Source organism: Pinus tabuliformis, chromosome 6 (assembly GCF_031772625.1).
Source record: "Pinus tabuliformis cultivar Carrire ecotype Pingquan chromosome 6, CPIR1, whole genome shotgun sequence".
NCBI lineage: Eukaryota > Viridiplantae > Streptophyta > Pinopsida > Pinales > Pinaceae > Pinus > Pinus tabuliformis.
In genome coordinates this window covers 169,856,499-169,866,616 of record NC_142292.1, presented here as the reverse complement: position 1 = coordinate 169,866,616, position 10,118 = coordinate 169,856,499, and positions in this window count along the sequence as shown.

Below are 10,118 nucleotides of genomic sequence, written 5' to 3'. Positions count from 1 at the left end.
TGAATTCTTCAAGTGCAGCCATGGTCTCCTTTTCCAAATTCCATGATAACTATCCCTCCAAAAAATTGCCAAGAAATTCGTCATTTCAACCAAAAATTAAGGAGGAAACAAAAAGTCAAAGTTCTATTAATTGTGAAAAAGTGTCAATTGCAAAACATTACGAAAATGGGTTTTGGAGAACCAAAAGTCAAATTAATGTCTTTATAAGGGTTCTTCCATGAAGATGAAAGTTATTCTGCATGCCAAGGTTGGAGAAAAGCATTTCAAGGCAAATCTGGGTGAGTAGTGCGTGTTTTGGAGAGACATCGTTTGCAACCAACCTACGTGGCACACATAACAAGTGGCACGACGCACTGGAAGCGCGCGGAATACATAACAGGTGGAGTGGCACACTGGAAGTGTGTGGCGCACTAGGAGTTTCTGCCCAGTGTTAATTTGAACGGGCGCGATGCACATAGAGAGCGCGACACACTGGCTCTTGGTGCGACGCATATAGTCCAAAGCCTGATATTGCATGAAACTTCACCAAATTGCTCACTCCTTGCGTGAATTTGTCAGGTAGGCCTGCTATTTTGACATTGCTTCAAATTTTGTGATAAGTGTTGGTGGTTTATGGGTGGTAGCGGTCAAAACAAAAATCCAAACCCTCCCTCTAAAGTGCCTTCAAAGGAAGTTTGTTGTAGGTTCTTTAATCTCTGATTTGTCACCAAGGATTCTCCTTTTTCCCCATTTTTTCCCTTGTTTCCTCATTTCCTAACCCCCCCCCCCGCCCCACTAAGCTGATCAATCCTACATTACATTTAAATCCCAAAAACCCAAAACCCTAGCCCTTATAAAAATCTCCTCAACCCTATACAACTAATCCCAAACCCTAAACCTTATTCCCATATATAAAATCCCCCTCCTCTCCCTAATTAAATTCATTTCAATATTCCCTAATCCCCTATTGTTTTCCCCTTCCTAACATTTCCTGGTTGCATTTTTTCCACTTGGTGGCAGAATCACAACACAACAGTTTTTTACATCAAAAAGAGCAGTCCAAGTACAATTTATATAGTAGCAATTATGTCATTTGATCCTTCATATGACTATGAAGAGGAGACCCAAAGTGACTCACTCATGAAGGGACATGCACCCAGGAGGCTTTAAAGAGGTGGCAGACATATCATTACTTGTCCCGGAACCTGGTGTGCAAAACGAGAATCAAGGTGAAGAGAGCATTAAGGAGGCAAAAAGTGGATTAAGGACTTCAGATATTGGCTGAAACCTCTTTAGCTCATCATAGCTCTTGATAAATAAGGTCCAGCCCAAATTTCAAGAAATTTGGAGCAAATTTTGCATTTTGAGAAATTTTTGTACTAAAAAACAGGGTTTTTCTCCCTGTGCGCCGCACCATGTGGCGCGCGCTTATGATTGGAGGCTCGAAATGCAAAAAAATTTATATTTTTGCATTTTTCATGAAAAATCATGACTACTAGTGCATGGCCAAGAAGTTTGGTTAAGTTTTGAGTCCTCAGGAGGTCAAAAACACCCTAAAAATGACCTCTCTGCCCCTAATTTCACACACAGGAAGCAGTCTTGGGAGATTAAAGTTTTGGAAGGAAAATGGGCACTAAATTCAGAAATTCCACTTGGGTTGGAAAGTAGACAGGCAGGGCTTTCCAACAAGAACACTTGGGATCAATTTGGACTTCAGCAAGTGCCTCAAAATTAGCATCAAAGTAGCGTGATGCATACAGAAATTGGTGCGACACACAGAGGTTTTTAGCCCAATTTTTTACCTTCCAGCTCAAAAATTCGGCCAGTTTGACTAGTTTTTCTTTGTGATGTAATTTTTGACTTATCTTGATGTAGTTGGGTGAACATGATGTAATTTTTGCACTTAGTTACTCGTTCTAGAAGATTCATTCACAAAAAAGTGAAAATTTAATGAATGAATCAGTTTCCTACCTTATAGAGGCAAGTTGTTTTGACTACCTAGATTCTAGTGCTTTGTTTAGAATTGGTTGAAATAGCTCCTAGAATGATGAGCTAGACCCCTAGAGGCAAGGGAATAGGTTGGCTTTCCTATATTATGTAATTTCTAAGTCATTTTCAGGGTTGGACTCTTGGGAAAAGCTTGGCACTCTATTGTATATTCACTTCTGCATTTTTGGCTAAGGAAAGACTAGGGTTTTGCAGCACTGTTTGGGATCCATCTGGCTTTATGTTTTGATGGTGTGCTTCTCTAAGTAATTGTAAGTTTATCTAGTGTTATTTGTATCATTTTCAAAGCTTTCTTCTTCTGAATTTGAGCAAATGAGTGATTAAGGTAGAATTCATAAATGTTATGCTCTGCCTTTGAATTTGTTTAAATTTTCATGTTTTCATCTGTTTAAGGAGAATTCTTGAGACTCTCTTTCTCTCCTTAGCTCCTCGCCAGTCTGATCTATCCATCTCACTCAACTTAAAGCATCAAAATGATTGCCTTCCTTGCCCCAATCGGAACTCTGCAGAAACTGTGCCTCATCCCGAGCCCAAATTTGCCTTTCCCATTTTTTCAACAAAACCCTAGAAAACTCAAATCAAACCTTTTGCACTTAATACCTAGCCTAAAATCAGTTGCAAATTTAGTCATATAGAGCCTCATTGATTACCTTTTGCTGATATTGACCCGGAGAGAGCCCTCTCCTGTCCTCGTAGGGCTAGCTATGAGGCTGAGTGTGGTTTGATGTGGACCTAGAACCTTGTCTTTTCAGCCTGAGAGAAATCTAGGCTCTAACAGGATTGAGACAAGTATGGGATTTCTAGTTCTAAACTTACCACCAAAGTATCCACTCTCAACTTCCTCATCGACAAATGTATTATACCCTATTTTCATCTTGATCACCATAAAAAATGAGTTATCTTAGCTCATGAGACCATTCACCCTTTATGTCTTCAGGTAGTCTCTAATAATATTATGGTTCTAGGTTTTGTCTAGAATCATCAACCTTTACGACCATGGAAATTCAACTGGATGTGCCATGGCCCCATCATTGTGTGCCATATGTTGTCATCAACTGCACATGATTTCATACACATCAATTGGAATCCCTGGCCCATGCCCAATAGTGGGAAGTACATTGCATAACCTATCATATTGTGTCATGATTTGTACATATGTATATAATACACCATTAAAAAAACAAAACTTGTGTGGTAGAGCTTACCCTTCATGGGTGCCCTAGAATTACACTTGATTTCCATTTTGGTTCCCATGTTGTTGTCTCCTTTTCTGGAACCCATAGCACAAGTGCTTCGGGAGACATAGAAAGCTTCCTAGAGACAACCTTGGGGTTGATTTTAGACTAGTGCCTAGGACATCTTAGATAGAGGAGTACATGGAATATTTTCAAGAGGGATTTCGATTGCACTCCAATTGTCACGTAGTTGGAAAAAGAGGATAAAGGGGGTTTGGCTCAATAAGAATTTATGAAGGTAAACTCAAGCCAATACATGGGTCCAAATGTTTAGGGGGTAAATTGGGCTAATCTCCAGGAAGAATGTATGGTTCTGGTGGCCAACACACAACAATGAGTAGCTTAATATTGAAGTTGTAGTAAAGGTGGAGAGGGGGAGATAAAGGAGGGAAAAATATGCATAAGGCTGTAAAAAAACATAATCCTAAGCAACAATCTTCTAGCAGAAATATGGAAGAGGGAGGAGGTGGAATGGTAGAAACAACGGAGTGCTAATTAAGGTTTCATGATAGATATATCATGGGTACCTTTATCGCCAAACAACATGAGTAAATCTGGGCTCACACAGGTACTGCAGGTTAATCAAATAACATAAGTAAATATGTCTTGTACACAGGTACTGTAGGTTATAGAATAACAAAAGGAACTCTGTCTTAAACATGGGGACTATTTACTTATTTAGTAGCCTAGATAAATCCATGAATCAGAGAGAAACTGACTACTTCAATACACTATTTCAGAGAAAGAAAAACACAAATGAAATGAGATTTACAATGATCCAGGTGGATCTTCAGATACAATGGCATGGAAAAACTCAGAAATCCAAGTGGGCAGAAGAAGTCAACCTAGGACTAGAGCAGAGATCTCATCTTCCTAATTCCAACGGTGCAAATGGTACTTCAATCGAAATCCAGATGATGAAGTTATCACCTGAAGAAGGTGCTTTAGTCCTTAAGAAAATGAGGAATTTCCTTTGAAAGGGAGTCTTAAGCCTTAAGAGGAAAAATCACAATAGAAGGGTTTCAAAAGGTGGACTTAATAAAAGAAACATTGGAACCCATGATTGCCAATCTCCGATAAAATCAGATTAGTGATTAGAGGGCAATCAGGTCGGCGAAAGTGCTATTAGCGATTTGGAGCAATCGACATCAGAGATAATACATGAAGAAGCATGAGGCTTCAACCTTTTTCTGCCAATATTGTGTCTCTGGTTTTTATATGTGTTTTTCTATAATTTGTCTGACTTAATCTCATTCAATGATATATATATATATATATATATATATATATATATATATATATATATATATATATATATATATATATATATATATATATATAACAAGCAGAGCGATCGACGATTATACCATCAGTGGGATTGTTATCGCAACGTCGGGGTGATATATAAGCGGAATGTTGATGTGATTGGTCAATGCTGATATCAGCGTTCGACAATTGGCGATCGTGCATCCCGATTAATAGTACCATGTGCTCCCTGATAGGCCAATTGCGATATCGGGCCCGTACCAGATAAGAAAATATGCCTGATTTTAATGTTTTTGAAGTCCGGGTAAACAGTTTTTTGCGAGAGTTTAGTGTATTTTCTAGATTTATGGAGTTTTATCTTTTCAAATGATATAAGGCCATTTAGAGAAGTGGTTTCGCCCGCCGATCTTTCCACTCTACCAACCTCCATAGTTAACTAGGCAAGCCCTGATTTAATGGGATCCTATCCGTGAATCCATTATAAAAGAGGATCGTTCGAAAGAGTGAGGGGAGGGCATTTGTTTTGGTGGCAGCACACTGTTTTGCAAGAAGCCGAGAGCATATATTGGTCTGTTTTGGATAGTTAACATACTCCAACCCCTTTTATTGCTGCAAGAAGCTTTGGTGCTGCATAACTCTCCATCTCAGGCATTCTTTCATAGCCATCTTGGAGATTGGAGGTATATTTCTCATATGGACAGTTTGATGAATGTAATTTTGTTTATTCATTCTATTTAATAATAAAGGCCTCCCCATTGTTGAGCTGGGCCCGGAAATGTAGTTCGAATTGTACGGACTCCATTATCAAGCCTTGGTGTCTTATTTTGTGCCTTTTATGTGTTTACTTCTTCTTTTCTTATGTGCACATTTACATGTTAAGTTGCAATTTTATATGAAATTATTTTCTATACATATATAAGCGAAAACATCTTGGATCATACAAAGAGCAAACATACTTCGCATTGATCTGCTTGGAATCACGAGAATAGTTTCATTAATACTTGGAGGGTCTAAATAACCAGTCCATAACATTTAGCAGTGTGTTACTCTAGTCCCTCATGAATAGGCTATTAGAACCCAAGTGGAACCGAAAAATTTGGGTCACTATGGGTGCAGAATTCTGGAACCTTTTATTAAGTGTTTCTCCCCCTTATTTATACAGGGTAGGGGGGATTTGAATCCACAATTAAAAAATATCATAGCCAAGGGCCAATTGTCTAATTGATTAGCTGTCTAGGCCTATGATAACTATGCTTCCTAAACTAATTTCCCCAGATTTGATTCCATTCGTGGAAACATTGAAATTACAAAATAAAAGAAATTATAGAAAAATAGAAAAGAGGAAACTAAATGATGATGGAGGAAATATTGTCATGCGGTTCCTATGAAGGCCCCTGATCATGCCACATCTCTACCACAATGTGTCCCTCCTGCTGCTTGGCTGGTTTCTGCCACTTTCGCCTTAACTACCTAAATCACTCGTTCTCTAGAGCAGGGAGTGGATCAACTGTGAGTTTCCTGTTACATAGTAGAAGTGGAGAATGTCTTGGCAGTCCTTTGTTGTGTATCTGAGTGGAGCCCCATGCTGAGATATTAAGTCTTCCTGAGTCCCATACCTCCATTTACTCTCTGAAGACGTGCAACGAAGCAATCAAATTCATTTCTGAGGCGATTGTTGTCCTGGGTTTCTTGTTGCAGAGGCTTCCATAGGATTAGCCCATATCTCTCTCCAACTGCTCCATACCTCTATTCAAAGTCTCAATTGTTGACCCATCCAAATTTAAAGCACTGTACCACATTATCGGGGCGTCACTGTATCAAGACTTTTGTTCTAGAGGACGTTACAAACATCGAGTCCCAATTCTCTTTAGACCCCTTTGGTTTATCCCCTTCCACTATTTATTCATCACAGGACCACAGGCTGTGACCTGGGGCTCAACCTTTATATTAGAGCTCCCCAGTCAATGGATCACAATCGGGGTTTTCTGTCGGGACTTTTACATTGGAGCCGCAACATGTTTGTTACCTCCGATTGCGATAGCACTTTATCACTCTGCCTTTGGCTCCTTGACCCTTTATGTGATCGCAGACCAGCCCCCTTGTTAGAGCCCCTTTGTCAGAGGTTTGTAATCAACAATTCTTTTTTTATGCACAACACAACTGTCGATTACTAATTGCTGATCTCCCTTTGTGCTTAGCCCCTGGTTCTTTTATCTTTTTATGTGACTATGGGTCAGGCCCTGTATCAGAACCCCTTTATCACACTTTCTTGTGTGTGCACTGCATCACAAAGTGACGATAAGACTCAACCTCCAATTTGCAATTGTGAATGTGATGTCATCACTGCCATGTGGCACTTCCTGAGTGGTGGCACGTGTCACCCAGATATGCCCTCTTTGGACCCTTGAAAATGCCAAATCTATGTGCCACGTGTTCTTCGTACTACCACATCATGGTGACGTAAGTACCACCATGTCTTTATTGGCTCCAATAGTGCTCTGCCACGTGGCCCCCTAGAGGAGAGAGAAAGGGTTCACCTGCACTTGGTTTTTCGCTACAAACCTTTGTTAAATTGTTTTCGGTCCTCCCAAATGTTTAACACCATTGGTGTATTCCTCCCGCAACTTCTTAAGAGTGGTCCATTGGACCTGTCGATTGCCAATCTCTAATATGCGTGGACCCGATGATCGTCGATTTGTGATATTGATGATATTTAGTTTTATCGCAAACCTCTAATTGCCTCATCAATATGCCTAGACCCACTAATTTTCCATTTGCGATATGTTCTCAGACCTCCGATCTGCAATTCTTTCCTTCTTTCAAAGGTGACAAAAACCCTCATCTTTAACAAGCCATATCTTCTGATCCCGGGGTCCATTTGAGGAGTTACATATACTGCTAGAGAGATTATTTCGAGTCCTATCCAATGAAGAGGGTCCAATTTTTATTTGAGAGCTTTTGTGGGTTGGAAGATGACTGCAAAATTTACTTCTCTTTTACACTTTAGACGACTGAAAACACATTTTGCAGTGAGTGACAACATTGGCTCCAACTGGGGACAGTGCCTTACTAGCAAGGTGCTAAGAACTTGCAGACTAGTAGCCTTCACCATTAGGCATGGAGTTAAAAATATAATGAACTTGTACAACCATAAAATTTCCATGAAACTTTGTTTGCAGGGAGTCCTTTCCTCATCAAACTGAAATGCAAAAAAATAAATTCTACCAACTGGAAAGTAAATGCTTAGATAGTGAGCTTATTTATATATAACTCCTATCTACGTATTGGGCTCAATTAACCTAAGTTAGTTCAACCCTCCAATGGAGCTAGGCCAGTATTTGGGTGCTAGACCTAATGCCTCCCTGTTGCTAAAATTAAAAAATTAAAATAAGCATGCACCATGAAAAATATGAAAATAAAAATCGATGCATACTCCAGAAACAACCTCTGATGCTAACCAAATAATGTCATCATGTAGTCAGCTTCAGGATCATGGAGCTGACAAGAAAAATTTGTAGCTGCCTTATTTTCATGAAAAGTCTGTTGTTCCATTCTTTCCTAAGTGTTCATCAATATCAAAGTGTTGGAAATACTGAGAGCGTTGGTGAATAAGTATTTATTATCAATTAGTAAATTTATTAATTTTTAGAGCATTAACAGCAAATAAACATGAAGACATCAAGAGAGCAATGCTCAAGAAGTTTTTAGATGTAAACCCTTCAGGGAGAAAAACCATCAAACACTTTTCTAATAATTGTCATGAGTACACAATATTATTCAGATCCAACTAAAAGGGAAGCCCCAACTCCAAAGTACTTTAGAAAAATGTTCAAATCACTAGATCCAACTAGAAGGATGTTCCAATGCCCTGGTTTTACCAACTCCTACTGGAAGGACTCTCCAATGCCTTGTCCAGGCTCCAACCTACCCTAGCACCACCTTGCCACCATGAAGTGTTTTTAGGCTCCAACTTGAAGGATACCTCAATCTCCTTCCTTGCACCACCCTAACACCCTAAAATTTAAAGAAGAAGAGATAAAATGTGGTATACCCTACTAGGGATCATGATCCACTTACAAAACATTCAATTACTGCTCATAGACATACAATGTTGACCTAAATTCAAAACTCAACTACCACAACCCAAAATTAATTGTTGTTATGCTAATGCTAAACCTCCTTAATACTACTGCAAGAATTATAACTATTTGAGCAAATCAAGTATCTAATGTCATGATGCTTGAATATTAACAGAGTTACTGAAGGTGATTCTACCACTACTCTTGTTCACTAATGCTTCTACATGTAGTTATTTGAATTGGATGAATGTGCCCTAAGGATGTCAATCATTGTATTGCATTCAAATACTGATCCTTATTCTCTACATACTTTACTCTTATAGCTAAATTTGACCAAGGAACTTATGCCCAAAATATAAAGATATGATTAACAACCAAAGTACACCTTTTTTTATTTCATTGAACAACTCTTAGACATATTTTAAGGATTTACCAGGACTTGTAAAATTTTAATACAAAAGGTGATGGATTGTACCTAGATGTCAAGACTAGTATAGTACATCATCCCAAAGTGGCTGGAAAGATCATATCAAATATTGACAAATCAGATAAGAATTTCTTCATCTCAACGAGATAATACTTCTTATCTCTCTACAATCTTGTTCCAATGTTGAAGAATGTCATTGTAGCTTACTGAATCAACCCATGAATAAGATTAGCTTTAGAGAAGTTCTAATGAGGGCTTAATTTTCATGTTCCAAGCTATTTGAACAATTTGTAACAAATGGATTCATAATTTTGAATCATAGTCTCAAGTTTTTGTCAAAAAAGATACCAAACTTTAAGTGTTTGTCATTCAAATCAACTTGAAGACTCATATATGTGAGTCCCCAAAGGTATAATTCTAACTAGTTCAGAGGAGGCCGAATGAATTTAGATGCCCAGCGAATCACTTTGAGTTACCCTAAATCACTTCAGTTGTCCTAGGCTTATATTGAATCAAGCCATGAATTTGTTGAGAATTGATTATGACATGAAATATCCAGTGAGAGGACCTTCAAGATTTGTCAATGGCTCATATCTTTTCCTTAACTATACCTTAATTCTTGGCTTCCTTAGATATATGTCTGTATATGTATCAAATGAGGTTAAAACACTGCTTTAGGGTTTGCCCCAATATAGGGACAAGAATTAAGAGAAAAATTCACTTCTTGAGGCTGAAAAGATAATAGACAAGATTTTAGAAGGATGTAGATGGTATCAAATTGATCATCAAATAGTTCTAGACCATCCTTTCACTGAACTCAGATTGATCACAAAGTTTGTAACCCACAGATAACCCTTCAAATGAAGCTGAGATGCCAAAAAAACCTTATAATTTGCTTTCCTAAAACCATAGCTCAAAATAAACCACAAACCTAGAAAGGCTTATGAAGAAATGCAACCTCCCTTAAGATCTTGAATGCTCCACAAGGCCACATACTACCTCAAATTTAATAATGTATGTGAAATACACCTTGAATGATAAGGTGTCTTGTGTATATATACTATCTTGGACGCATTTTTGGAGAGATTTGACATGATTTTAGGAGGGAAAATTTAAATTTCGTTT